The 23,158-nt window shown below is 40.8% G+C and overlaps 1 protein-coding gene across 6 annotated transcripts in view; it reads right to left on the bottom strand.

Moving 5' to 3' along the window:
* LOC140196247 (disks large homolog 1) overlaps window positions 1-23,158 on the bottom strand; it is a 485,196-nt gene that overhangs the window by 246,231 nt on the left and 215,807 nt on the right. Inside the window, exon 1 of one of the 6 annotated variants that reach the window (XM_072255114.1) lies at window positions 14,177-14,244. The exons of the other annotated variants lie outside the window; for them this stretch is intronic. The gene's annotated coding sequence lies outside the window, so the exon portion shown is untranslated. Of the gene's footprint in view, window positions 1-14,176; window positions 14,245-23,158 lie in introns of those variants that run through there. 6 annotated transcript variants of the gene reach the window in all.

Below are 23,158 nucleotides of genomic sequence, written 5' to 3'. Positions count from 1 at the left end.
AAGAGAACGGCATGTGAACCTAGCTAATCTTTCGTAATTCACAAGGGAATAGAACAGACTTTGCTTTTGCAATCGAGGTACATGTATAAAAGGAGATGTGCTCTCTGTATTATTCACAACTCAGAGCCCACTGATAGCGGTTCTACATCCTACGATATCGTGAATAAAGCTCTCTTTACTTCAAAATCTGACCTGTCCGAATGGTGTGTTTGAGTAACTTCTCTAACAGTTCTGGCGACGAGGATGGGATCCCTTTTATACGAGGATCCAAAAAACTGTTATACTGTGAGTTCCTTTAAGGAGCAAGATCAGTCAACAAGGCAAATTTCTCTAACACAAAGCGCAACTACACTGGCCTGTTCAAACTGAAAATGAATCTAGAATAACACTTCCCTCTATGCAATAAAACATTCCAGCAATATTCATAGATGTCAAATAAGAGAAAACTCACAGACCCTCAAACTTTCAATTAAGTTTAAAAAATTTACTTTAATGGCATTGCTACCAATGCCACACCCATTATAGAAATCCAACAATAGTGACTACAGACTTCCTTCCAGTACAGTAAAGCTGCATTCCTAAACATCAGTGCATGAAGAGAAAGAATGAACCTTCACAGGTTGAACTTGGAAAACTTAAACGCTACCAAGTAATTTTTTGGATCTTTCGGATAAAAGAAACAATTGGAACTTAAAATGCATAAAGTGCTCTTAATTGGTTTCATTCATCTATCTTGGAAAGAAAACCAATTTTCTAAGAGGGACAATATATGTTTTGGTGTCGCTCAATGAAACTGGCTTGGTCCCCTATTCTTCTCCTTATACATGCTCTCCTTAGGAGACATCATTAGAGAGCATACTTGATTTCCACAGTGGTTCATATGACACACTCATTTGAGCCTGATGATGATAACACCCTATCTTTTCTGACTTCTGGTATGGCTCCAATTAACAACGGATGAACAATAATTTCCTCAAACTAAATGAAGATAAATCTGAAATACTTTTGGTTTGTCCCAAAGCGAAAAGAGATAAACTTCGTCATAACTTGGCTTCCCATGTAAAATCAGAACTAACTAGCCTGAGTGTTATCCTTGATTTAGATTTGAATGTTCAAATCCCACATAAAGAAAGTGACCAGAGCAGCATTTATACACTTTAGAGATATCGCAAAAGTGCATTTGTAACTGTCACGAAATGCTGCCAAAAAACGAATTCATGCCTTTATATCAAATGGACTAGATTACTGCAAAACACTTCTTACTGGCCTTCCAAAGTAATCGACTGACAAACTTCAACTCATTCAGAATGCCACTGCCAGACCAGGATGAGGGAACATTTCACTCTGGCGCTATCTAACCTGCATTGGCTTCCTTTATATTAAAGAACTCATTTTAAAGTTCTCTTATTTGTTTTTAAAGCTCTTAATGGTCTGAGGCCAGAGTATATTGCAGAATTGTTTTAGTTTGATACTCGTGCTCGAGATCTCAGGCTTTCATTTGCCAGTATCTTAAATCTAAACAATCTCCCTCAAAAGAGAACTGGCAAGTCAGTTTTTATTAAACTATGTGCTGAACTGGGGAATTCAATACTTAAAACTATCAAGAATGCAGACTCAGTTGACAATGTTAAAGACCAACTCAAAACTGATTTATCTAAACTTCCTTTTACCTAACGTCTTTTTGTCTTTTATTTCAAATTTATTTTTATTTCTCACTTTATTTTCATGTTTGTACATTGTAAAGCACTTTGAACTATATCATGTCTGAACAGTGCTCTGTAAATAAAGTTACTATTAATATTATTAAAACAGATTGTTGTAAAACATTTTCAAAGGCAAGCAGTTTCATAATCAATAGGCAAGTCTAACTTTATCAATACTATGGAAGCAACATACCAAAATAAAATATACAGGTGTAGAAGTGTATTTGAATGGTACAAATACTTTGAGAGTTATTTTGGCAGAGTTAGAAATATCAACTTTAATTTCATTGCATAATCCCTCAATCATTTAGAAACACTGTACGTCCTAGTTAGTGTAGGAGTAAAGCAATTTCTATTTTGCAATAACACTAAACTGTGAGATAATGACAATAGTTAATTTAACCTTAGTATAAAACAAAAGGTGGTCTTGACAAATTTGGTTTTTCACAATAGATATACCAAATCTATTTTAAAAATCTGGATTTCAGTTAAAAATTCATTTTGAAGTGCTCTTATTTGTTTTTAAAGCTCTTAATGGTCTGGACCCAGAGTACATCTCAGAATCGTTTTTACTTAATAATCCTGCTAAGACTCTCAGGTCTTCTTGGAGACATTTATTTGATCACACTGGACACTTAACAAGCTCAATTTAATTTACAGTGAAAGCAAATATTCCCAGCAATCTTCAGATTTTAAGTGTTAGATCTGCCATTACAGGCAGAACCCAAGTCAAAAGGGATTGTTACTTTTCCAGGCAGGCAGAAGTTAACAAGATTAACTTTCCAAGCAGGTAGAAGCTGAGCAATGTGACCACGGTTCTGTCTGGTTGGAACCCAAACTGCATCTAAAATAGCCTTATGCTGCAGTGTGAAAGCACCTTTAGACTGGACTAAAATCATTGTTTTCGCATTTAACTTTAAACCTATTCTGGGAGGCACTGCAACTTAATAAAATATTCATCATTAATTTTGCAAACAGAAAAGAACCTTCAGCCAAACAGCTGCCACAATTGTGCTAGCTGTCATCCCTGATTTACACACATTGCTATAAAGGGGTATGATATACAACATGATTCTGCTGCAGAGAAATTTTGAAAAGAGCAAAATTCAAAAACAGCAGCAAGGTATCTGCAATAATATCAAGGTAATCTTCGATGCCATTACCATTTAGATAGAACTTTAATGATTTGTATCCTGAATAAATGCAAACTAAATATGTAATTACATAGTGCATTAAAGGAGTGCATGAGCAAGTCTAATAGATTTGTTGAAATACAAAGACCATCAAAATGAAACCCAATCTGAAACAATAAGGGCATTTACTTGAGCACCATTTGAGAACACAATTTAATTCACTAACAGTGACAGATATTGTTCAGGAAGAAAGGAGAGAGCAAACAAAAATCCAAGCGTTTATCGGAGACCATTTCATTCATATATGTTGGACACAGAAAAGCTCCTTGTCTCTGTGTGCGTCACAGCTGAAAACTAAAAATCAGACAAGGTTTTCGGGGTGACTTATAAATGTGCAACGTAGGCAAAGAGTAAGGGAAAAGAACAAGTTCTACAACAGCCCCCCACCCCATGAAACATTTTCTACCATACATTAGCCTTCCAAATGATTGCACTTACATTTTCATTACCAGAGATGTAGATTGACCAGTTAATGGAACTTACCTGAGTACAGCTGCCACCTGCAGAAATACAGTCAATAAAGTAGTGCCTACGGGTAAAAAACGCCAGCAGCGCCTGCCAACGTGTGGACTCCACTTCATTCTGTTGCGAGTTCAGTTCCTCAGCTGAGCTCTTCTTAGCGCATTGTTTCAGCTTCAGCCCGGTAGAATTCAGGCCAGCACTGGCGTTGCTTCTGGGGGGGCGCGGGTACAGAAGCGTCGTGTTGTTGCCGAAGATGTAATTCATCTCTGCAGCACTGCAGGTGGTTGCCGGGCAGAGTCTACCACTACCAGCTGCTAAGTGGAGTATGTGGAAACAACTGCAGATAGAATTACATCAGCATCACTTGAAGTATGGGAGACAAAATCTGGCTACCTGCAGCAGTTGAAGATCATATCTGGAAATTATTTAGGACTAGAGAAAGCAGTTCGAAAAGCTTTGCACAATCATGGCTCTTTGAAAAATCTCAGTGCCGAACATCCTTCTTCCATTTAGCCCGAGCTTCTCCTTTCCAACAACTGATTTCTCTGGAGAAGTTAAAAGATTTAAACCCAGTTGAACCTTGTTGATCAGTCAGCATAATGAAAGACAGGATGTGAGGTCAATAATCAGGTAAAACTATGCATGCATTGAGCTGGAAACATGGAACTAGCTAATATTTGTGAGAGGCAGGGGTGGGCAGGGAAGAGAATGAACTACGGTAACTTGATTGTGGCCTTTCTATACAGTAGTGAAAAGCTTCAATTTAAAAAAAAATATGACAACTGGGGTATGATTACTTGAACCCATTTAAACTTGCAGACTAAGAATATAAACTCTCTCGAAGTGTTTACAGTTTCAGGTATCTGTTTAACATGATACTGCAAGAAGCATCTTACCCCTTGTAATTTTCAAGTGTTTGCTCCAAGATATTGGCAATCGCTTCTGTTGAAAAGCCAACAGGGAATAATAACAGGAAACAAAGAATATTAAAGGACTATTAGACTGTGATATCAACAGCATCAAATGATACAAGCCACTTAAAAGGAAGAACGCAGTTAATATTTCCCACAACAGCACCATTTAAAATTGAATCAATATTTCATTGCAGTAACACAGTTTGTACTGAGGTGCCTCTGAAACCAGAATTCTTCTGCAAAGTTTTAATGGGTGTGCATGAAACATACGCTCAAGATAGAAGCAAAGAAATCCTATTGGGGAAGAAATTCCATTGTCTTGAGATGTCAGGACCATGATTGTTTCCTTCAGTACAGTCTGGTGCTGTCTTCAGATGGACGGCTAAGTCATCATGGCCCAAGCAGCATAAGGCATCTCCAATGGTTAAGTGGCTGTGGCTGACCAGCAGAATTACTTGGGGAGGTGGGGTGGCGGGATGGGGGGGAGGTGGGGTGGTGGGATGGGGGTGCGGGTGGGGTTGCTGGAGAGGAAGAGCTTTTGGGACTTGCACTCCAAACTAAATTTGATGAAACTCTTCAACTGGAACTTGAATTTCACAGCAATGCCAAGAATGGAAAATGGAGAATTCACAGCTAGTATAGAAAATGAAAGACCTATACTATCCAGCCCTCTGATAATTTCGAATAAATATTCACAATTACTTAACTGCAAATAGTTATTAGAGAATTGGCCACCATAAGTTACAATATAAAAAATAAATAGTGCCAAAGAGAAATAGTGAGGTAGTGTTTAGAAGTTCATGGAACGTTCAGAGATATTGATGGTGGAGGGGAAGAATCTGTTTCTAAAATGTTGAGAGTGCCTCTCAGGCTCCTGTATCTCATTGTTAAGTGTAGTAATGAGAAGAAGACATGTCATGGATGTAAGGGCCCTTAATGACAGATGCCACCTTCTTGAGGCAGCGTCCTTGATGCTGGGGAGGGTTGTACCTGTGATGGATCTGGCCAAGTCTACAACCCTCTGCAGCCTCTTTTGATCTTGTGCCTTGGAGCCTCCATACCCGGTGGTGATGCAACCAGTCAGCATGTTCTCCACGGTACATCGCTAGAAATTTGCTAGACCCTTTAGTAATATACCAAATCACCTCAGACTCCTAATGAAGTATGGCTGCTGGCATGCCTTCTTCATGATTGCATCAAATTGTAGGGTCCAGGATAAATCCTCTAAGATGCTGACATCCAGGAACTTGGAAGTTGCTCTTCCCTTCCAGTACTGACTCCTCGATGAAACCTGTTGTGTGTTCCCTCCACTTCCCCTTCTTGAAGTCCACAATCAACTCCTTGGTTTTGCTGACATTAAGTGCAAGATTGTTACTGCAACACCACTCAACCAGTTAATCTATCTCATTCCTGTAAGCCTCCTCAGCACCATCTGAGACTCTGCCAAAAATTGTATCATTGATGAATTTATTCATGGCGCTTGAGCTATAGAGAGAGTAGAATAGTGGGCTTAGCATGCATCCTTGAGGTGTGCCTGTATTGATCATCAGCAAGGAGATGTTATTATTGATCGGCACTGATTGATAAAACAGCAGCTGATGTAGTTATAGTTGTTGTCCATATCATCTATGGCAGAGTACAGAGCCTGTAGATTTGTTGTGGTCGTAGGCAAATTGCAGTGGGTGAATGTCCTTGCGCATGCAGGAGTCAATTCTAGCCATGACCAACCTCTCAAAGCACGTCATCTGACCAGATATGAGTGCTACTGAATGACGGTTGTTCAGGCAGCTCACCCTGCTCTTCTTGGGCACCGGCATGAATTGATGCCCTTTTAAAGCAGGTGGTAACCTCCAACTCCAGCAGTGAGAAGTTAAATATGTCTTTGAACACTCCAGCTGAACCACTCTCAGTCCCCTCCCACCCTCCAACCACATGTCCCAAACACACAATCTCTTCTACTGAGGGGGGACAAAGATGACAGAAATAATAACAGAAAATGCTCGAAATAGTTAGATCAGGCCACATTGTGCAAAAAGGAATACACACAGCTCAAATTTAAATTGAAAACTATAAATTCTGATGAAAGGTCTTCAACCTCAGACTTTAGCTGTCCTTTATCAATATTAGTATACAAGGTATTTGATGTATTGGTTTTAATTTCCCAAAATTTCTTTAAGGATCCATTACACTGGAAAAAACAAATCTAGCTTTTCTCCTTTATAAAGAGAGACAGATCAGGAAAATGCAGAGAGTTATCTTAACATCTTTCACAATAAAATTATTAGAAGCCAGTCTTTAAATAAAGCAGAGTTCATAGAGCAATGGAGGGTAATCAGACAAAGTTTTGTAAAAGGGAAATCATGTTTAATCTGTTTATTGAAGTAACCTGTGCTGGGGATAAAGGGGAAACAATGGATGTATTAAGATTACAAAAGCATCTGATAAGCAGCAGTATCAAAGATCATTAGAAAACATAAGCTCACAGTATTGGAGATAACACATTGGCTCAATTAGAAAAATTTCTGCTGGAGAGGGAAGAGAACAAACATAAATACTTGGTGGTGGTGGGTTCACAACTTTTTAGCAATTTATAGAAGTGATTTGAAAAGACTATAGATGTGGTTGCAAAATTTGCTGATAACACAGACATAGGTGGGAAAACAAGCTGTGAAGAGGACATAACAGAGTGAGACAACTTGATTGGGTTGGATAGCTGGCAAATGGAGAATAAGATACAAACTTGGAAAATTGAATAAAACTGTCAACATAGTGAAAGACCGCTGAGCTGAGACGCAGAGCAGTCTGATTGTCCTATTGCCTAATTCACCAAAGTCCAGAATGCCAATACCGTGAATGAGTAAGATGTTATCAATTAAAGCTGGGAAATTGAACGAAAAATGTGGATATGCTTCAATTCCATGTCTTTCTGAAACTTCATCTGATGTACTGGATACAGTATTTATTACATATTTAAAGTTCAAAGTACATTTATTATCAAAGTATGCATACATTATACAACCTTGAGATTCATCTCCTTACAGGCAGCCACAAAACAAACAAATTGCAAAAGAACCTATTGAAATAGAGAAGATCATCAAATACCCAATGTGCAGAGAGAGAGAAAGAGAAATTGTACAAACAACAAAGTGAGCAGATGACATTCAGAATAAACATGAGTCCACAGACACAAAGACTGGAGTAGCCAGAACGGGCCTCAGCCGAGTAAATGTCACAATACGGTGAGGAGTAGGCCCTTCTGGTCATTCCAGCCACACCACCCCAGCAACCCCACAACCCTGATAAACCCTACACTAATCACTGGACAATTTAAAATGGCCAATTAACCTACCTGATACGTCTTTGGACTGTGGGAGGAAACCGGAGCACCCGGGGAAATCCCATGCATTCCACGGGATGACGTATTGAAACTCTTTACGGAACAGCGCTGGAATTGAACTCCAGAACATCCCGAGCTGCTACAGTGTCGCCCTAACTCCTATGCTACCATGGTGTCCTTATTATTTCCCTTATTAAAGGAAATCAGTGGTTCAGTGGTCAGTGGAGAGGGTCAGCAACTTTAAATTCTTCGGTGTTGTATTAGAGCATCCGTCATGAGTTCAGCAAGCAAGGGTCATTACAACAAAAGCACAGCAGCGCCTCAACTTTCTTTGAAGTTTGCAAAGATTTGACATATCATCCAAAACTTTGGCAAACTTCTATAGATGTGTGGTAGTGAGTATACTGATTGGATGCATCACAGCCTGGTATGGAAACTATATCCTTGAACGGAAAAGCCTACAAAAAGTAGTGGATATGGCCCAGTCCATCACAGGTAAAGCCCTCCACACCACCGAGCACATCTACACGGAATACTGTCACTGGAAAACAGCATCAGGAACCCCCTCCATCCAGGCCATGCTCTCTTCTCGCTGCTGCCATTAGGAAGGTGGTACAGGAGCCTCAGGATGCACACCAGCAGGTTCAGGAATAGTTATTACACCTCTACCATCAGGATCTTGAACCAGAGAGGATAACTTTACTCAACTTCATTCGCACCATCACTGAACTGTTCCCACAACCTATAGACTCACTTTCAAGAACTCTTCACCTCATAGTCTTGATATTTATTGCAATTTTCTTTTTATTATTGTTGTATATTTATTTATTTTTCAGCTCAAGCTGGTAAAACCTGCGGTACAGGCATTACCAAGCGCAACGATTTCTCGATTGCAACAAACTATCCGACAATGCTAATGGTGTTTAGTATTGTAGCTTTCTAGAGATTTACATAAGTATTGCTGTGTAGGCCCAATTGTTTAATGCTATTATGTTGCAACTTTGGGATGATACCAGTTGTAGATATTACTAATAGGACAATGCATACACTGTTCATATCTCACTGTCTTTCAATTTCCTCTTTTAATTCAGCATATTTCTGGTGTTTTTGACTTATTGATTTCTGTAAGTTATGTATGCTTGGAATGGTTATATCTATAAAGCAAGTTGTTCTTGCTTGTTTACCCTTAATATTGTATCTTGGCAGTTATTATGGATTGTCCTATCTGCAATAATCGATTGGTCGTAATATAATTTGTAGGACTCAGACTCTAAAACTGGATAAGGATTATATTTATAATAAGGTATGGTGTCTTTTTATGAGTTTGTATCTTAAAGCAAGATTTTGATGAATAATGATTGCTACTTGATTGTGCCCGTGTAAGTAATCAGATTGAGTTAAACTGCTGCAGGATCCTGTAATGTGTTGGATTGTTTGTAGTTTCTCTTGGCATTTTCTGCATTTAATGTCTTCTAATTTGTTTGGTCTTTTATTATGTAATTTTGATTTTTTTTTTGTGTTAACGACCTGGTCCTATATTGCCACAAAAAAACCCCTCTGTTTCTTGGAAGAAAAATAATACTAGTAATTATTATTTCTTTTTGTATTTGCACATTTTGTTGTCTTTTGTCTGCACTGTTGGGGGCAGCCTTTCAATTATACTATTATATTTCTTGTATTTACTGTGAATGCCCAAAAGGAAAATAAATCTCAGCATTGAAATGAATCTCAAAATGAATCTCAGTACATCAAAATATGTACTTTGATAATAAATTTATCTTGAACTTTGAAAGGAAGGATGTTAATGTTTTGGAAGCAGTTCAAAGACGATTTAACACAATGATAACCAGAATGAACAGGTCAATTTGGAGGAAATTTTGGACAGGGTCAACTTAGATCCACTTAAGATTGAAAGAATTAGAAGGAACTTGATTGAACCATACAAGATCTGAGTAGCCTTGGCACTTAGTTGAGGAGAGAATGTTTCCTTTTGAGACATGTTCTTGAACTAGGGATCACTGTTTAAAATTAGGGGGTCACCCATAAGACAAAGATAAAGCTGGACTTTTTTTTCTTAGAGCTGTGTCTTTGTAACTGTTCTTAAAAAGTGTTAATAGAACATAGAAATCTACAGCACATTATATATAGGCTGTTTGGCCCACAATGCTGTGCCGACCATGTAACCTACTCTAAAAACTGCCTAGAATTTCCCTACTGCATGGCCCTCTATTTTTCTAAGCCCCATGTACCTATCTAAGAGTCTCTTATAAGACCCTATCGTATCTGCCTCTATCAGTGTCGCTGGTAGTGACGCAGGCATACTTTTGAAAGCTTTTAAAGTCAGAGTTTAAAAAACACAAGGGAATGCTAGGATATGATCAGTAAATGGGAATGAAAAATTCACAACCTCCTTCAGACCTTCTCCAATGCTAGCACACATTTTCTTAGATAAGTGGCCAAAAACTGCTCACAACACTCCACCTGTGGCCTGACCAATGTCTTATAAAGCTTCAGCGTCACATCATTGCTCTTATATTCTAGACCTCTCGAAATGGATGCTAACATTGTATTTGCTTTCTTTATCACAGACTCAGCCTGCAAGTTAACCTTTAGGGAATCCTGCATGAGGACTCCCAAGTCCCTTTGCACCTGAGATTTTTGAATTTTCTCACCATTTAAAAGTTTACACCTTTAGTCCTTCGACCAAAGTGCATGACCATATACTTCCCTACACTACATTCCCTCTGCTACTTCCTTGCCCATTCTCCCAATCTACCCAAGTCCTTCTGCAGACTCCTTGCTTCAACACTACCCGCCCCCCACCTATCTTCATGTCAACTGCAAACTTGGCCACAAAGCCCCCAATTTCATCATCCAAATTATTGACAAATAATATGAAAAGCAATGCCAACCCTGCAGAACACCACTTGTCACCAGCAGCCAACCAGAATAGGCCCTTTCGACTCCTGCCAATCACCCTATCTTCTATCCATGCTAGTATCTTTCCTATAATACCATGGGCTGTTCTGTTGTTATGCAGCCTCATGTGTAGCACCTTGTCAAAGGTCTTCTGAAAATCCAAGTGAACGTCCGCTGACTCCAACCCCCATACTTTGTCTACCCTATCTGTTATTTCCTCAAAGAATTCCAACAGATTTGTCATGTAAGATTTCCCCTTAAGGAAACGGTGCTAATTTTGGCCCACTTTGTCATGCACCTCCTGATACCACAAAACTGCATCCTTAATAATGCACTCCAACATCTTCCCAATTTTCCAGTCTACTGGAACCATTCCAGAATCTACTGATTCTTGAAAGATCAACACTAATGCCTCAACAATCTCTTCAGCTACCTCCTTCAGAACCCTGGGGTATAGCCTATCTGGTCCAGATGACTAATCTACCTTCAGACCTTTCAGTTTCCCAAGCACCTTCTCCTTAGTAATAGCAACTACACTCATTTCTGCCCCTCCGACACTCTGAAATTTCTAGCATACTGCTGGTGTCGTCCACTGTGAACTGATGTAAAATACTTGCTAAGTTTGTCCACCATTTCTTTGCCTTCCATTACTACCTCTCCAGCATTATTTACCAGCAGCCCAAGATCCTCTCTCACCTCTCTTTTACTCTTTATTTACCTGAAGAACTTTTGGTATTCTCTGTGATGTTTCTGGCTAGGTTATCTTCATATTTCATCTTTTCTCCCCTTATGGAAGATGAATGTTCCATAATGAACACAGGGAAGTAATGCTTATGTCACTGACATGCCAGAGAAGACTACCTCCCACAAGACAGTCAGTCAACTGTTTACCTTTAACATTCAATAGCATTACTATCGCAAACCATTCTATCAGCAGCAACCCACGAGCCAACTTCAGCCAAGAATTTAACCGAACCAGCCATATAAATCTATGATTAGAAGAGTATGATAGCATTTTAACTAAACAAGGCCTTTCTGAGACGGAGAAGGCAACTCAAACATGATCGAAAACCCTCTTTAAATCTGCATGCTTGAGCTCAGTTTCAACAACATGTGTGTATTTCATACCACAAGAACAAATAGCCCATTCGTCTGGCACCTCACCTTCAATCTGAAACATTCACTACCTCTACATCACCACACAATGGCTGCAGAATGGACTATTTCTAAGATATATCTTGGGTTCTCTTACAGCACTTTCCACACCTCTGATCCCTTTGACTACTTCCATTAATGAAGACAAGGGCAGCAATGTGAATACAACGGCTTCTTAACTTCCAAGTTGTCTGTCTGGCTTTTGTCCTAATCTTGGAACTTCTACCAACATTCTTAAAGTACCTTCTTTAGATTGCTTGGCACCACCTTCTCAAGGGCTATAAAGAAAAGGCAATGAATAAGGGTCATATCCCACAAAGTGAAGTAATAAAAATTAAACTCCATACCCAATGAGTCACAGGCTAACTAAGTGAAAACAGAAGCATAACAGAAATAGAAGACCAAGAAAAAAACTCCTCAAATAAAATCTTTTGGGATCAGTGTACGCATGTTGTAAAATTTCACAAGATCACAAGACAAAGGAGCAGGAGTAGGCCATTCAGCCCATTGAGTCTGCTCCGCCACTCCACCATGAGCTAAACTATTCTCCCACCTAGTTCCAGTTTCCAGCTTTTTTCCCCATATCCCTTGATACCCTGACTAATTAGATACCTATCAATCTCCTCCTTGAACACCCTCAATGATCGGGCCTCCACAGCTGTATGTGGCAACAAATTCCATAAATCCACAACCATCTGGCTAAAAAATTTTCTCCCCATCTCTGTTTTAAATGGGTACCCTCCAATTCTAAGACTATGGCCTCTTGTCCTGGATTTACCCACCAAGGGAAACAGCCTTTCCACATCTACTCTGTCCAACCCTTTCAACATTCGAAATGTTTCTATGAGATCCCCCCTCATTCTTCTATACTCTAATGAATACAGTCCAAGAGCCAACAGACGCTCCTCATATGTTAGCCCCTGCATTCCAGGAATCATCCTAGTAAATCTTCTCTGCACTCTCTCCAACATCAGAACATCCTTTCTTTGATGGGGGGGGGGCCCAAAACTGCACACAGTATTCCAAATGAGATCTCACCAGTGCCCCATAGAGCCTCATCAACACCTCCTTACTCTTATACACTATTCCTCTTGAAATGAATGCCAACATAGCATTCGCTTTCCTTACTGCCGATCCAACCCGGTGGTTAACCTTTAGGGTATCCAGCCCGAGGCCCCCCAAGTCCCTTTGCACGTCCAATTTTTGAATTTTCTCCCCATCTAAATAATAATCTGCCCGATTACTTCTTCTTCCAAAGTGTACAACCGTACATTTCTCAACATTGTATCTCATCTGCCATTTCTTTGCCCACTCTCCTAAACTGACCAAGTCTCTCTGCAACCTTTCCGTTTCTTCAACACTTCCTGCTCCTCCACCTATCTTGGTGTCATCCACAAACTTAGCCATAAAACCATTTAATCCATAATCTAAATCATTGATAGACAATGTAAAAAGAAGCTTTTAAGGTTCTTGATGATTTTCTTTGCATCTTCACATGCCAGTCACCAAATTGTGTACTTTTGTATTCACATCTCTGCCAATGCTGTATTGTAAAGGTGTAATCTTTGTGCTTGTTGAATGTCCACACCACTACAGTGGCCTTTGTACATAACAGAACTGGCTGCAAGAGCTTTGATTACACTATGGGAGTAGAACCATGAGATTGCAATACTACTGTGGGATCATTAAAATTAGGTGAATACAGGGGTAGGACTCGTGGTAAATGATTGACAAGTGATGACTGGCTCTGATTCTGTGGCTTGAGCTGGTGCTATGTGTTGGTCCATTTACTGCAGAGTTCCATATCAGCGGAGAGGGTATGAAATTGAGCGTTCGGCGGGAGGGGGCTTGGGGATAGTTCATTGAGGCCTCACCAATGGGCTGGTCGTGAACTGCACCACGGATCAAGTGGGAGGTGTGATGCACAAGAAGGGTTCACGCAGGGGCTTTAATGTTTGCTATTCTGTCCTAATAACCAAAGTTTTTTAGTTCTAAGCAGATATTTATAGTTTGAGTCTTTCTGCCTATCCAAGCCGAACCAGAATATTTTTGTGTAAGGTAATAAATACCATGGGCCAGAAAAGGGTTGTTGACATTCTGTATTGCACTGGGCTGATGGAAAGTGAACCACAGAAAGTAAAATAAAATTAGATTTCAAATGCCTGCTTACCCTGAATCACAGTCAAACCATCAAGCTTAAGAGATTTTACTTCAGTCTGGAAAAAGCAAATCCACATCCGTCTGTGGATTTACATTACAGCACTTAGCAATACATTGCTCTTAATGACAACAATGGAATTAGTGAGTCGCAACTAATTTGATTACGCTCTTAATATTGGAGCTTTTTCCATTAACCCTGTGGGTTGTTGTGATTCATTGCCATTCATACCAAACAACATTCTAATGCAACGAACTCACATTCAATACTGTACCAGAGAATCAAAATTCGAATGCAGAGGTTCATTGCTGCTGATAAACAGGTATACAACTCACAAAGTCTGCACTGCGGGAGGCAGCATCTGAAATTCCGGTACCGACCTCCAGCTGCTGACTGCTCTTCTGCAGTTTCACCCAGCCTCACAGCCTCAAGCTCACCGACCCCCTTTCCCACCTTGGAAAAGGTGTAACGCCTTTCCAGGCAACAAGAGCAGGCAGATGAGGAACAAGTGGGTGGCCCGGTATCTTTTGGCAGAGGGACTTTAGTCTTCTGCTGGTGTCATAGCAAAAGTCATAGCCACAAGGGCCAGCGGTATGGCCGTCTTCTGTGCTGTTCCTCACCAGTCTAGGAATGAGTCTTGGTGCCTGGGAATGAGTACCAGCTTTTGGTAAATTGGTTTATTACTATGACCTGCACCTTGGTACAATGAAAAACCTTTTTTAGTAATCAATTCATTACAGTAGTGCATTGAGGCGATGCAAGGTAAAACAATAACAGCATGCAGAATACAGGAGAGATTTTTTTCAGATGCTGGAAATCCTAAGCAACACCCACAAAACAGTGGAGGAACTCAACAGGCCAGACAGCATCAATGGAGAGGAAAAAACAGATGATACTTCAGGGGGACTGGAAAGGAAGAGGCAGAAGCCGGAATAAAAAGGTGGAGGAGGGGAAGAGTACAAGCTGGCAGGTGGTAGGTAAAACGAGGTGAGGGGAAATGTGGGTGGTGAGGAAGGGGAGATATAACGTAAGAAGCTGGGAGGGGATAGGGAGAAGAGGTAAAGAACTGAAGAACAAATGTGATAGGAGAGAATAGTGGACTTCAACCTCAGTATGCCCTAATTAAGTCAACAGAGGAGGCTATAGACAAACGTCACAATGGAAACAGTAAGTTGAATTGGAATGGGCAGCCCACTGAGATGTCCTGCCGTTTGACAAAATTAGTCCCCCAATCAGTGTCAATGAATGTGTAGCTGAAGAACTGGTGCAAAGCATGATCTCAGGTTCTTGGATCACTAAACCTTTTCTGGGGTAGGGGTTACCTGTACAAGAGAAGTAAATTGCAACTTAACTGGAGGGGAACCCATATACTGGTCAGCAGGTTCATGAGTGCTACAGAGGAGGGTTTAAACTAGTTTAACAGGAGGTTAGGAACCAGGTCAGAAAATGGAGCAAATGAAGGTAACGTCATGACCAGGATGAATAGGCAGGAGCAAGATGATACATACAACGGGACGGACAGGATGAGATGTGAGCATTCTAATGCTAGGAGTATCGTGGATAAGGGTGATGAGCATATAGCATGGAAGACAACATGGATGATGAGAACATAAAAAGTCTTGGTTGACAGCGCAACAGGAATTGATGTCTAACGTTTAAGGGTTTCAATGTTTTAGAAAAGATAAAGAGGTGCATGTTAGAAAGGGGTGGGTGTTGCATTATTAATATCCACAGCTGCACTTAGAGGGACATAATGGATGGCTCATTCACTGAGTCTATATGGGTAAACTCAAAAATATGAGAGCTGCCATCACTTTGAGGTTATCCTGCAGACACCCCTAGTAGCTACTGAGACATCGAGGAACACTGTGCAGATGCGAATTTGCTGGGGCATTTTGAGATAAAGGAGGCAGTGTTCGGTATCTTAAAGAACATTAAGGTGGACAAGTCTCCAAGGCCTGATGGGATATAGCCCGGATTATTGAGAGAGGCAAGGGTTGAGATTGCTGGGGCCTTGATCAATATCTTCATCTCCTCCCTAGCCAGGGTACTAGCAAATAGCTAAATTTGTTCCATATTCAAGAAAGAAAACAGAGATAATCCTGGAAACTATAGCAAGGTGGCTCTCACATTAGTGGTAAGGAAGTTATTAGAGAGCATTCTTAGGGATAGGATTTATGAGCAATTGGAAGGCCACGGCCTAACTGGGGACAGTCGGCATAACTTTGCGCTGGGCAAGTTGTGTCTTCCTAACTTGACTGAATTTTTTAAGGAGGTGACAAAATGAATGATGAAGGTAGAGCTGTGGATGCTAAGTAAGGCATTCAACAAGGTTTGTTATGGGAGGGTCATCCAAAATTTTAAGATGCATTGTGAACTATTTGGATTCATACTTTGCTTCTCATAGCAGGTCGATGGGACTTATTCAGACTGATGTCTGTGACTCATGGCATTCTGCAGTGACCCATACGGGACATCTGCTGTTTGTGATAGTTAGCACAATACTTTAGAATAGCAGCGACCCAGGTTCAGTTCTTGCCATTGCCTGTAAGGTTTCATCCCACAGTCCAAAAATGTGTCAGTTGGCAGGTTAATTGGTCATTATAGATTGTCCTGTAATTAGGTTAGGGTTAAAAATCGGGGGTTGCTGGGCAACGTGGCTCGAAAGGCTGGAAGAGCCCATTCTGTGCTGTTATCTCAATAAATAAATATAAACAAAATGACCTGGATAGAAATGTAGATGGGTGGGTTAGTAAATTTGTAGATCAAATGAAGATTGGTGGTGTTGTGGATAGTGCTGAAGACTGGCAGCATATTCTGCCGGATATAGATCAGTTGCAGATACAGTTGGATAAGTGGCAGATGGAGTCTAAACTGGACAATATGAAATATTGCACTTTGGGAAGTCAAAGGTACAGAGACAGTACAATGAAGAGGCCCCTTCACAGTGTAGATGTGCAGAGGGATTTGGGTATCCAAGTCCACAGCTCCCTGAATGTAGCTACATAGGGTGATAAGGTCACAAAACGAGAAAGTCTGCAGATGCTGGAAATCCAAGGCAAAGCACAGAAAATGCCGGAAGAACTCAACAGGCCAGGCAGCATCTATGAAGATAAATAAAGAGTTGACAGTTCAGGCCGACACCCTTTATCAGAACGTAGGGTGGTAAGGAAGGAATATATCATGCTTGCCTCCATTAGCCACAGCAATGAGTTCAAGTCAGAAGTTACATTTCAGCTTTTTAAAACTCTTGTTAGGCAACATCTACAGTACTTTAATTCAGTTCTGGTCACCCCTTTATAAGGATGTTGAGGCTTTAGAGAGGATGCAAAAGAGGTTACCTACATGATGCCTGGATCAGAGGGCATTTATTGATAGGAGAGGCTGGACAGCCTTGGGGTTGCTTTCTCTAGAGTGAGGAGAGAGGGGAGATGTGACAAAGCCTTATAAGTTTGGGGGGCACAGAAAGAGTAGATAGCCAGTATCTTTATCCCAGGGTTGAAATGTCTAATAACAGAAGGCACTTGGGTGTGGGGGGGGGGCGGGGGGTGGTGGAGAGAGTTTTGCTGTTTGCAGACCACCTTCATGCCTACAGATGCACCTGCAACTTGTGACAGATCATTCTATTCAAATCTGCGAACTCTCAAGAAGCACTCCTGAAATACCCTCTGTGGATAGCCGCAGCAAGGCTTCAGCTATTCCAGTTAATGATGAAATGAGGATTCCAATGTACATACTCAAAATAAAGTGATTGCTATTAATAGCTTCCTGGAGCTCAAGGGTCTGAGAATAATGTTTTAATTTGCTATAACGTTGGTGAACCCCTCAAATACAGTTAATGCACCGTCTTTCAAAGGACAGCCCAACAAAGTTGGCACGTCTGGAAAAGAAAGTCTTCATAATCTTGATAGAACAACGGCTGCAAACTGTTATATTGCACATGTCACTCCTGAACTGAACTTGAAAGATGCTATTGAAAGAAATTCCAGGAAACTACATCTGCACGTTAAATAAACAGGGTGGGTCTAACACTCAATCCAATGCCTATATACACCGGCAATATGTGACAGGACATTTTGACCTATCGCCAGTCAACTCAGCCTTCTCTCAGGCATTGGCCTTGGGATTTTCAAGGAGCACTCTTGCACCTTGTGGCTAGAACTCCAGCTACTGTCACCATGGTTTCAACCATCAATTAAACCAAAGGTACTTCCTGCTGCTGAACAAAGTGTGCATTTGAATTTGGCTGGTTGGCACACTCCAAGATAGAAAAAAATTAACAAATTCAGCATTGAAGGATTAACATCATCAATAGCCCATTTCACATTTGTTTTCAGTCAAGTTTTTTCTGAATGGATGTGAACCCACAGCACCACTTTTATGTATAAACATATAACAAAAAAATGCTGGAAACATGGAGTTGATGAGGCATTATCTGTGGAGGGGGAAAAGAATTAATGTTGCATAAGTAATCCATTGACAGAATCAGACAGTATCACTAATCAACAGCTTACAAAAGGAACAAAAAGGAACCTGCTGGAGGTACTCAGGAGGCTAAGCAGCATCTGCAGGGGGTGAAGGAAGTGTCAATGCTATGAGTCAAAACCCTGCAGGGGGCAGAGGAGAGAGGGAAGATGGTACAGAGAGGGGAGGGGGAAAGAGCAGGCACCAGGGGCTGGCAAATGAAAGGCACACTGAAAGGATGAGAAGCAGATGGAACCAGGTGTCAGAGGAGAAGTTGGGACAGACAGGGGATGGGTGGAAGCAGACCTGGGAGGCAGCAAGAGTCCAAGAGATACCAAATCAGTTGTGGTGCAGGTGAAACAGGAGGCATTGCCCTTTTACCGTGCCAGCTTATACTGGAGAACTGGGTTCACGAAAAAATGACAAGAAGCAGATAATGTTTAATAATTTTATTCTCTCCACTCCATACACCATTCCCTTTACTTTTATGAACTTAAAAACTAAACAAATCCTTTTTTGAATTCCTCTACAAATACTAAACAAATGTTTTATTTCCAGCCTCTAATTGTTTCAAAATATCATTTATTTTAGCATACTCACAAAGCACAAACTTCTCAGGACATGTTCAGAAATACTGTCTGGTAATAGATGGCATATTGTTTGGGAGAAGTTAGAAGATTTAGCCTCTTATTAAAATGCATTAGGATGTACTGTAGCTGGAAATGCTCCATGGAATCATGTAATGAAGAATATGAATATTCATCTAATGTGATTTTAATTTATTCATGAAATGCCAATGAAAGCAATTATTGCCCATTCCTAAATGTGCCTGAATAGGAAGGAAATTAAGAGTAAGTGGCTCTTTGGTTACAAAAATGCGAGATGTCTTTCTTTTGAATCAGGTGAGCTTTTACAACCAGCCAATCGATCCCTGATTATCAATGTAACTCGCTTTTTTCAGTCTAAGTGCTCAAGTTTAAATTCAGCTTCCACGGTGGGATTCATGGTGGGCACCAGGGTAACACAGCATTTAGCACAGCACTTTTACAGCTCAGGGTGTCGGAGTACAGAGTTCCATTCCGACGCCGACTGTAAGAAGTATGTGCATCCTTCCCGTGAGCGTGTGGGTTTCCTCCGTGTGCTCTGGTTTCCTCCTACAGCCCAAAGACGTACTAGTTAGTAGGTTAATTGGTCATTGTAAATTGCCCCATGTTTAGGCTGGGGTTAAGTATGTGGGTTGCTGGGTGATGCAGCTTGTTCGGCTAGAAGGGCCTGTTCTGCACTGTATTTTTAATAAGTTAATAAAATACAATAAATAAATGTTATATCGATAAAACAATGTGCCAGAAGTCTGGTTGCTAGCCCAGTAATGCAACTATTATATGGGCACAACTATTATAAGGTATCTGATGTAGGAGCATCTAATACCTACATTCGGTGCAAGTAAGGTTGACGTCACATGCCAGGGGTGTGGGGGAGGGGGGAGAGAAAAGACTGAAATGACAACGTGGAAACCAAGCTGGATCAATATTACAGTCTACATGACTAGATTTTGAAGCTTAGCCAGACTGGCTGAAATTTCCAATTTAGATTGAATACATTCAATTAGATTTAAAAGATTCAAAAATAAATTGCAAGCATACATCTTTCAGGATCTCAAAGGCTTCCAGGAGTCCTTATTGCTGATGAAATACTTAAGTGCAGTAAATGTTGAGAAGCTGCATGGTAATTCATGCACAGCAGAACTTCACAAAAGCGGTAACTGAACAGATAACAGTTTTAAGTAAAGCTGGTTAAAAGGCAAATCTAAGGACATAATGAAAAGTGCAGCTCAAATAATCTTATGACATCTTCGCTACACATCTAAAAGGGCAGGGATGTTCTCGGTTTAATGCCTTAGCTGAAAGACAGCATGTGTAATAGCACAGCATTTTCTCATAAATGTCAGGGCATGTTATGTAATTTATGCAGTGGGACTTAACTCCACAATTTCCTAACAGTACTGATACCGAGTGATAACAGGTAGACGTAATTCTTACCACATATGTACAGAAAATCTTACACAAAATTACTTAAAAATATTAAATACTCAGATATGGCAAGTTAAATAATATCTATCAAGGCAGCGGTTTTCCTTACAATATTTAAAAGTAAGTCAGCAAGTTCTGCTTTTTAATGCTCACCACTGAATGTCCTCTGGGAGACTGTTGCATATCCCTCGAACTGGTGTAATACATGTGAAGGTGCTTCCATAATTCTGCTAGACAACATGAGCAGGATTGCAGTAGTTGTAATGAAGCAACATTTCAAAGTCAAGACAGTGAGCTTGAAACGGATGATCTGCCCATGTACTAAACAAGCTGACTTCTTCCATATATTTGAAGTCACAATTTTAGGAGGAAGTGCTAACCTCCCTTGGTGAATTCCGAAGGATGGAAGTAACAGGTGTTAAGTCAATGCACAATTTTGTTTTTTCAGAAGTGCATTGTTCCGTGTTGCAACCGCATTCCCTGATGAAGAGGGGATTTTCTTTTTCTCACACTCTCATCGGTGGAGATCCTCGGGAGATTTATAAAGTTAATTACTTGTAGAAGATCTACAAGCTTCTACTGTTGTAGCTGTGCAATTTCAGTAGCCTGTACAATGCTGACCCTCAGTGATTGATAGTATGTGGGCTGGGAGAGCAGAGGCAATGGGTACACTCATAACTTCACCTCCAACACCGTAGGAGTAAAGCTAATGGGATGCTGTACAACTCATGATGACTACAGCCCAGAACCAAGATTACCTCAAACTTCAGCAGCTACTTTGCAATATTCAGTCAGCATTTTCATTTTGGGCACAGCTCTGAGCTGTCATCAGTACTTTTGCTCAAAGGTCTTTTACCAACCTGCCCCTGGAATATCATACTGTCCTTCAACAATGAAGATTCATTGAAAGATGCTGGAAAACACAGACCATTTCTCATATTGGTCACTTCAGTTAAAGGAAGGCATCGCTATTATTTTTAATGTACCAACAACACCCGTGATTGCTTGAGGCACAGGGTATTTGAAGATCAAGACCTTAGACCTGGAATAAAACGCCATTAACCATTGGGTATCAATGATTGCTGCTTTTCTGTCTCTGAGACTGGATGACCTGCAGTAGTTACGTCAAGGCTCAGGGAAAGGTACCACCAAAGCCAACTCCAAATTCACCAGATGGGAAAAATGAGTGACTGTCAGCATCTCTTCTGAGGACGACATCCGTAGTTATATTCAGTTGGCCTCACTTGATAGGACATGCCATTCACCTGCCCCACATACTATTCTGAATGGTTATGGGATGCATTCACCAGGTAGACAGGCCACAATGAACAACCACAACATTTCCACTGACTCCTAAGAATCGCTATGAAAGCTCCACATAGACAAGGAGCCATCAGACCGGCATTGACAACCTCAAGGCCATGGCACAACAAGGAACAGAGAAGTCCTGTATAAGCAGTCACCTCACAAACTATCCACCTGTCTGTCCCTCTGGCTATCATCTGTGGAATGGTCCGAGGTTCCCACACTGGCCTAATTAGTCATCTCAGAACTCAAAGTTGGACAGAAAGTCCTTCTCGGTCTTGAGGAACCACTTCAGAATATCTGAAGTGAAAATGCCCTTAGCTGGTGATTGCCGTTTGCTATTTGTAATAGCCATTTGCTATCACCACGAACCAAAGGAATCTCAAGTTTTTGTTCACAGTGAGTTGTGCTGGAGGAAACAATATGCTCAAGATTGATCCCTGAAAAAAAACACTGCTTCAAACAGATTATCTGTCTATCTCAGTACTTCCTGTGAACAAGTTGCTCACCGCATCTCCTTCATTACAAAAGTGATTGCATATTGTGATAAACATACGTCTCTCTTTCATTCTGGCACACAATTTCTTGGAAAGGGCAGGCAAATGGTGATAATGAGATGGAGAAGGGCGGGGTGCAGGTAGAGTGCGATGGGCTGGTTGGGTGATTGGGGACTGGTGATGACCAATGGATGAAGAGTAGGGTCTGGGGCTGATTGGTGGAGGAAGAGTGGAGCTGATGTCCATTGGTGGAGGTGGAGTGGGGCTTTATGCTGGATGGTGGAGGATAAGTAGCATGCAAACTAAATCTTCTGAGAAACTACAAATGCAGCCAGAGATCACAATTATCTGGCAACATCAACTCATTTTATCACAGGTATTGTCAAATAGGGTCATTGCTAGAGTACTGATGACCTTGCTGAACATTGCTGGATGGAAGGAACAGTTTGAGTAAATCCTGTGGTGACAATTGGGATTGAAACAATTTACTACAAATAACCATACCATGGGGTGTCAAGGTAGACAGCGGTTAGCACAACGCTATTGCAGCTCAGGGCATTGGGGTTCTGAGTTCAATTTCAATGCTGTCTGTAAGGAGTTTGTACATCCTCCTCACGAACTTCTGGTTTTCCTCCAGGTAGAAACATAGAAAATAGAAAATAGGTGCAGGATGTACAAGTTAGTAGGTTAATTGGTCATTGTGAATTGTCCCGTGATTAGGCTGGTGTGGCCCAAGAATCTCACAGAACTAGAAGCCTTTTGCAAGGAAGAATGGGTGAAAATCCCCCAAACAACAATTGAAAGACTCTTAGCTGGCTACAGAAAGCATTTACAAGTTGTGATACTTGCCAAAGGGGGTGTTACTAAGTACTGACCATGCAGAGTGCCCAAACTTTCGCTTCGGGCCCTTTTCCTATTTTGTTATTTTGAAACTGTAAAAGATGGAAATAAAGAAGTAACCTTGCTTAAAATATTAAACAAATGTGTCATCTTTGGCTCAGTGCCTTTTGGAGATCGGGTC

Source organism: Mobula birostris, chromosome 4, assembly GCF_030028105.1.
Source record: "Mobula birostris isolate sMobBir1 chromosome 4, sMobBir1.hap1, whole genome shotgun sequence".
Lineage (NCBI taxonomy): Eukaryota > Metazoa > Chordata > Chondrichthyes > Myliobatiformes > Myliobatidae > Mobula > Mobula birostris.
Note: the sequence above shows the minus strand (reverse complement) of the source record. Positions and strands in the feature narration are given on the sequence as shown.